General features: G+C 34.9%; 1 long non-coding RNA gene across 1 annotated transcript; it reads left to right on the top strand.

Annotated features, from left to right (window-relative positions):
* Positions 1-2404: 2404 nt before the first annotated feature.
* LOC114315539 (uncharacterized) lies at positions 2405-6010 on the top strand. Its single transcript, XR_003647836.2, has 2 exons — positions 2405-5590; positions 5778-6010. It is a non-coding gene; the product is annotated as an uncharacterized LOC114315539 (long non-coding RNA).
* Positions 6011-8053: the final 2043 nt, after the last annotated feature.

The following is an 8053-nucleotide window of genomic DNA, read 5'->3' as shown; positions in this document are numbered from 1 at the left end:
TTCACCTTATGGCCTAGTTTTTATTCTACCTCTCATACGTCATGTTCCACCTCTTTTTGAGTACCGTCGGAGTTCCAAAAGTTGGCCAAAATTAAAATTTTTCTCTTTTTATTTTCTATCTTCATCTCCATACTTCTTCCTTCCTCATTTCTTTCCACAATTATTCTCTCTCTTTTCCTCTTCTTCCATGGCCCTTTCATCGAGCTCGTGAGGGCCACCGAACCTCCGACGATGGTCGTGCCGCCATCTCCACCACCTCCAAGCTTTGGTTCCTCCTCTTCTCTTTCTCATTTTCATTCTTTTTCTCTTTCTCCTTCTCTTTTTTCTTCGGGCAACCATGACTATGGCCATCTGCCATGGATGTGCTGCCCGAATGCCATCTTTAGCCTCTCTACAACCATGGCCTATATATATGTATAGTCAATGTATATATACATTATAAAAATAAAAATAAATAGATATGGAGTGATGATGCAAAACAACATCGTTTTGGTATGAAAATGGTGCCAAAAATGGAGGTTCCGTTAGTTCATTAGAAGGAGATGGACGCGGGGGACAAATTAAAACCTTGAGATTTAAATTAAAAAACATGCGAAACCCTAGATTTTTTTATTTTTTATTTTTGTAATTTGCCCAAAAAATTATTTAAATTATTAATTAAAATATATTTATGAGATCATTAAAAATTATTAATAAATTAAATTTATTAATAAAATGAACAGTTTATTATACGATTAAACATTTAAAGGCTTGATATGTAATTTCCAAAACCACACGGATAATCCATATTTTAAGTAAATTTAAAGATATATTTATATTTTATCCTAAATTTTAAATTCACTTAAATTAGGAAAATGTTATGGTGTGCACCTACCACAAAATATATAATTTTATTACAAAATTTCATTATACAAAATACATAATATTATGAAATTTTGTAATAAAATTATATATTTATATGATAAGATGCATATGATACACGCCCTAAAGGGATGTATACCATAGGATTTCCCTCTAAATTAACATGATAAGGGAATTGGACATTATCATATGGTTACATTGATGAACAAATCAAAAAGTGACATCCAATATGTCGTATGTAAAATTATGAGAGACTTTTTAGGAGGATTGTATTCTCTCCATATCACTATCATTCATATTTCACTATAATTTTTATTGGCCTTATTCCAAGCTCACGATGATAATTCAAATCGTTTATTTTGTAAATTTTATAATAAAAATAGTCTGCACAAAAAATAATGTTCATTGGGCATCACTAAGTACATAAACAAAATATAATTAGTTTTTTTTCAAAATAGACAATAACTATGAATTTAAACTTAAATCAGTAATTTTATAAAACAAAATATGATTTCTTAATCTATTTAATGATATCCAATGAGTTAATTTTTTACACAGACGATTTTTACTATGAGAATTATAAGATGAACAATTTGGATTATTTTTGTGGACTTGAACATAAAATAGAATATGGTAAAACATGAAAGATAGTGATATGGGCAGGAATCATTTCCCTTTTTAGGAGTCTCAATCTTTTTCTAATTAAATTTTCATTTAAATAAGGTTTTCAACTTCTTAAAATGGTTCAATTTAATCTTTTATTACGTTATGTCTATTTTGATTATTAAGTATATCATGATATAAAAAAATAATAATAATTCATATAACCATTTTCATAATAAAAATAATTAAAATATTATCAACCTATGTTGGTGAAAGAAGAGGTGTGTGTTTTATGATCTTTTGTTTTAGGGTAAATTATAAATACATTCCTTAAGGTTAAAACACAGATTGTTCACTGTGGTTATGCAAATTACAAATAACCCCCTGGCAAAATTTGTCATTTAACAGAATTAACAACTTTGCTACAGACCCCCACTGGGGGTCGACCCCCAGTGAGGTGGCAGCCCCTCATTCGTCCAAATCACAAAAAAAAAAAAAAAAAACAATTTTTTTTTTTTGACCAATGGGAAGCTTCTATTCATGACCCCCAGTGACCCCCACTGGGGGTCTGAGGCATTTTTCCAGAATTAATAGGAAAAATAAATCTTCTAACTACTTTCCTATATAATAATAAAATTACCAAAACTATTAATTAAATTATATGTTTAATATGATTAAAAAATATAAATTGACTTAATGTTTTATTAATAAAATGAATCATTTATTATATGATTAAAAATTTGAAGGAGCGTGTAGCATTCCTATCTTAAACCCAATTTGAACTCACTTGTATGGATGTCCCAGTACACTTTCGGACAATTGATTTGATGGATTGTATTTTGTTAAGATGATTGAGTTGGCGTTAATTCCTATTCAGTGTGTAACACTATTAATATATATATATATATATATATTTCATTTTATTTCGAATGTAGGGATGAGGAGTGGAGACTTAGAAACATTTTTGAACAAGTGAGGTTTGGTTGCACGAGCAGCCAAATCCATTGTACGAACGACCGGGTTTACTGCAAGAACGGCCAGCGCTTGAATGGCCAGTGCTCGAGCGGCAGTGAGTTTCACACAAGTGGCCAAGTCTGAGGACCTTTCCGTTTGAGCTCCGCATGAGCGTCCATAATTCATCACACGAGTGGCGGGACGACTACACGAGTAGCCGAGACAAAAAGGCTGCGACATGGCAGCCTCTTAGCCTAATATTTTTGAACCCTCAATCTTATTTTTGCACAGATAGCTCTCTCTCTCCCTCTTTGTTCATTTTACTTCATTTCTCTCTCTCTCTCTCTCTCTCTATATATATATATATCTTCTCTGTATCCTCTTTTTCAGCCATAGTTACATACATTCAAGCTTTAGATTAAGTGTTCTAGAGTGAGAATGTATCCAAAGTCCGAGCATTAACGTTGTAGAGCTCGATGACAGCTACATTTTCATCAAAACCAAAGTTCGATTTGGTTTAGTTTTAAATATTGTGCTTCTCCTCTTCTCTGCAAGAGGCAGGGTTTTCTTCTATTTATTCAATGTGGGTTTGTGCAAGAATATATGGTATTTTTTTTATACTTCATTAGAAGATTAGTAGAGAAAATTGTAAAAAATGCATGTTAGAAGTTAGGGTTTGGAAATGATTGGCTATAATTTTCCTAGCAAACGTATTTTATTTATATCAAAAAGCATGTGGGTATTTTAATTTGAGAAAGTCTCAATTTAGACAAACCTTAATTTGTGAAATGGTTAAAATTGTAGAATTGTTACCTCTATTTTGAAATTGAATATAATTAATTGTGAAATTGAAAATGTTATATTGAAATTAGAGACGAATGGGGATAATTTATGAAATTATAGTATTTATAGAGATTGCATTGTTGGCCATAGGTAGAGAATGCCATTGTTGTAGTCTATAGAATTTAACATCATAAGTTGAATTAAACCCTTCTTTAAATTGCATTAGGGAATTGTTGAGTTTATCGAATGAAAACCCATTGTTGAATGGAGGTGTGTTGAATGCATTTTATAAAATAATGAGAACTGACACGAGTTGTCCTTTTGTATAATTTAAACATTATGATTTTAAATTGATTGTTATGGTGAATCTGAGTAATGTATAGAGAATGAGATAATTTAGCTTGATAGTCTATGGTGAAAGACCGAAAATCTACAGGGTATAGGTGCCAAGCCCCTTTCGATTAGAAACTGGTAAATTTAGCTGTAACAACCCCGACCCATGATTAACGTATAATCCATGATTAAGAAGGCTTAATAAGTAATTAAAGTGAAATTTCGCATGAATTGCTTGTGTGTTGCATTATTTTTATTCATATCTGTTTATCGTAGAAAGATCTACTCATGTTTATGTTTTGTTATGTGAATTGAAGGCCTTATCGGCATCCGATTACAAAATTGACTTCGGTTATGTGTTATTTGGAATTTTTAGAATTTTACAGTAGGTCCAAGTTAAATTCGATTCGAAACCAAATAATTAGAATTAAATAATATCACTTAATTAGCCTCAAGCCAAGCTTAATTAGATATCGCTAATCAAGCCTATATAAGGCATAATGTGGACTCATACCTTTAGTTACACCTCCATTTTCCCATCCTTGAGTTCAAAACGTGGAGGGGAGGGGGGAGAGAGAGAGAGAGAGAAGAATAAGGAAAATTGAATTCAAGCACAAGGATTGTAGAAAGTAGAAGACTTTGAAGCTTTTGGCTTGGAACTCAAACAATTAACCATTTAGAGCACAATTGAGAAGCTAAGGTAAGAATTCAAACCTTTGGTCTTGTTCTTGAGTTGGTGAATTCATGAATTCAAGAGAATTGAGTGGTTTATTATGAGAAGTGAGCTAGAATGAAGGAACACAGATCATACCATGCATATATGTCTCTTTGAGTACAATTTGAGTTTGATTTCAAAGAATTCTCTCATGCATGTGCCCATCTTACCTTTATTTTGAGACTTTATCTTGATTAATACCATTTCATATCAATTAATCATGTTTGGAAGCTTTGAAGTCAAGATAAAGCATGCATGTTATGTTTTCAAATAGTTGAGTTTTGTTTTACACAATTGGCAAGCTTTTGGGGCTTGATTTTGTGAAATGATTTTGAATTCATGATGTTTGACAAGTTTAAACATGCTCTCTCAAGTTTCGGGGTCCAAAGGTTGCATTCTAAGGTTTTGAATTCGAGTTTTGGACTTGGGAGTGCAATTTGGAAATTCCAAAATTTGATCTCTTCGTTCGAGCGACAGATCCTGTGCTTGAGCGACCACCTTATTTTTGCACTTCCGCTCGAGCGACCAAAAGTTGGCTCGAGCGTAAAATGCATGCTCCCAGAAGTTCACATGTTTTGCAGACCGCTCGAGCGACAGGAGTTGCGCTCGAGCGAGGACCTGAGTCTCACGCTCGAGCGACCATCGAGCGTGAAAGTCATATAACCAATACTTTTACAGTCCGCTCGAGCAACCACTTACATTTTACATGTTCGCTCGAGCGAAGGATGTTGCGCTTGAGCGGGACCCCTGTTTTTAGCAAGTTTTGTTAAGTGTTTTCAAGTGCATTTTAGTATCCTCATTGCATCCTAAGCATTCCTAGGTCGAGATTAAGACATAATAATGAGGATATAAAGTAGAAACACACCAAGATAAGAAAGAACTAAGTAAATGATTTCGGGTGTGTAATTTAGTACGTATTCGTTCTGTATCTGTGTAGGTCACGCGCCAAAGTTATCTGATTTGCTCACTCCGTTTGTTTGCTTTGGAGCCAGCTGTGAATAATGACTTAGTAAAGCTAAGTTTAACTTTAATTATTTTATGTATGATGAAATAAGATCTATTCTATGAAATGTTATGTTCTGTAAAATGAATGATTGTCCAACTTTTGACAAGTATTCGGGGCTTAAGTAAGTTATCTGTTCCAGGTCCGAAGGTTCCTGTATGGAACTAACAAGTTATCTGTACCCAGCCGGAGGTTCCTTAATGACAAGTTATCCGTATTCGGTCTCGAGGTTCCTTGATGGAACTGACAAGCTATTTGTACTCGGCTGGAGGTTCCTTTATGGAACTGACAAGTATGATCTTCGATGCTCCGTATGTGATCTGTTAGCGCTAACGAATGTAAGATTAAGTATGAATTCTGATTTCTATCATTGACTTGAACAAGAATATGAATATAAATCTGTTTCTAATTGAAATATGAGCATGCATAAGACTCTGTTTCTGATAATGGACATCATTCATTAAAACCCTTTACTCTGTTATTATTCATTGGGCTTCTACTCATTATTTATATTTATGTATCTAGGTGAGCAGACGCGTGACCAGGCCTAAGCTGCTGCCCGGCGAGTTTTGGGTCAGCCAATCACCATGCCTCTCGAGGAGGTTCCTTTTTGAGAAGTCAAGTTTTGTGGTCCTGTTGAAGATGTTCTTTTGTTTTTGTTTGGTTTGTCTACTTGTACATTAGGTGAAGTCCCTTATGATGCTATGTGTATGGAAGTTTGACATCATATAAGTTTCAAATATTGTCTGTTTCATGCATATCTCCATAGCTCTATAGACCTTGTATTTTGTATAATGGCTTCCGCAACCTCTTATATTTTGTTATTCTGTTAATGGACCTTTGGTAATCCTAGGATTACTAGCCGGTTACGCCGCTAAACCTACAGGGGCAGGTTTGGGTCCTGACATTAGCAGTGATTAGGTAGTGCTTAGCGATGACCACTGGCAGAGTAGTTCTCCTGGTAGCCTACTAGTTTGCTTAGGTGGTGCTTAGTTATGATCATTGACCGATACATGTACTTTGGTAGGATTTACTAGAATAAAAGGATGATTTGGATTGTTACAATATTTGGGAGAGAGAGAGAGAGAGAGAGGGAGAGTTATATTATGTGTATATTCAATATCATATATCTTATAATACAATAAAGAGGCCTATAGATAGGTAAAGTAAAAATGGGCAACAAGAAAGCTATAGAAATATCCTAATATGGTAAAACCTAATTACAACATCTAATATATATAGTGAATATAATATATATATACCGTATTCACTAACAGCTCCCCTCAAACTCAAGGTTGTTGCAAAGAGACTAACTGGAGCTTGGAAAGAGAAACTAGAGAAAATAAAGTCAAATAACAATAATAATGGTGGATGACAATTTATGGTTGTACCAGACCATTGTAGGAGTAGCTGAGGCTAATGTCGAAAGACAGTTTATGATCGTGTCGGATTGTTATAGGATCCGAGTTAATGGAGCTCATGCTGGGAGACAATTTATGGTCCTGCCAGACCGTTGTAGGAACATGGCCAAAGCTAATGGAGCTAATGCCGGTAGACAATTTATTTTCGTGCTGGACCATTGTAGTAGAAGAATGAGTGTTGAACCAGCAAGCGTAGCACATACGTAACTTGTGACGTGGTGCTGAACGGTGATGGCAATAGATGAATAAATGCACCAGGAGACAGCTTGGAAGGGAACCATGTGCACCAGGGATGGCTTGGAAATGAACCATGTGCGTTAGGAGGCGGTTGTGGCTCGCCTTTTTCGCGCCCCATTTCAGAGGTTTGAAAGAAAGCCCTACAGTTCAGACTCCTGCGGTTCTGAATCTAATCTCACAAGTGCAATGTGAAACTGATAAACACCAAAGAGTCCAAATCTGGCAAATTGTTTGGAAAATCGATTTTAAATCAAATAATGCCAAAATTAGACTATTTTGCCAGATACAAAGTCGCCACCTAAATATTTTTGTCTTGGAGAAATTTAGGAAACCCATGACTCGTACCGAAGGTCACGTGTCCGTCATCACCAAAGTTGCCTCGACTCAGGAACTTAGGTACGAGAGAGGAAGGTCATGAATTGAGCACCCCCATTCACCTGATCAAAGATCGGCCTCTACTAATCATGATATGATTTTTCATAAACATTATGCGTTCTTATTCCGAGTATTAGGCTAGCTTTACTATGTGATGCGCACAAGTAAGTATAGACTAGTTTGCTCAATTTGGAACAATTCAACTCATGTTTGTTTGCGAAAATGGTTTGAATTTGCCACCTCAAGTGGGCTTAAAGATTATGGATTTACCACCAAACATAGTGGGCTTAAAACATGATTTGCCACTCAATAAAGTGGGCTTAAAACATACATTTGTTGAATCGTTCCAATTTAAACAGTAACCCTTCATCCACAGACATTCAAGCAGTTTAGCATTTAAGCACATAGCCTCATGGCAAGCATGCTAATCATGGCAACATTCACATTTATGCAAGTATGCTCAAGCGAAAAAAACTCACCTAGTACTCCGCGCAAAGAAAACAAAGTTAAAAAATTATGCATGATTCCTAATTATACAAGATGCCTAATGCAACGCATGCAATATGCAATTAATAGGCTTGGGTACTAATATGGCATATGAATCGATTTTGAACAATATGCGATTAAACACGTATTCAAATAAGACATTGAAATGGTAATGCAGTTTGAATGATGCACCGAGCCTCGGTGCATGTAATACAAGATGAATGGATGCAAGCATGCAATATGCTAATTAAGACATGACCCTAATCTAACCATAAAAAACGA

The sequence above is a fragment of the Camellia sinensis genome, chromosome 3 (assembly GCF_055761805.1).
Source record: "Camellia sinensis isolate YWXY chromosome 3, ASM5576180v1, whole genome shotgun sequence".
NCBI classification, from domain to species: Eukaryota; Viridiplantae; Streptophyta; class Magnoliopsida; order Ericales; family Theaceae; genus Camellia; species Camellia sinensis.
Note: the sequence above shows the minus strand (reverse complement) of the source record. Positions and strands in the feature narration are given on the sequence as shown.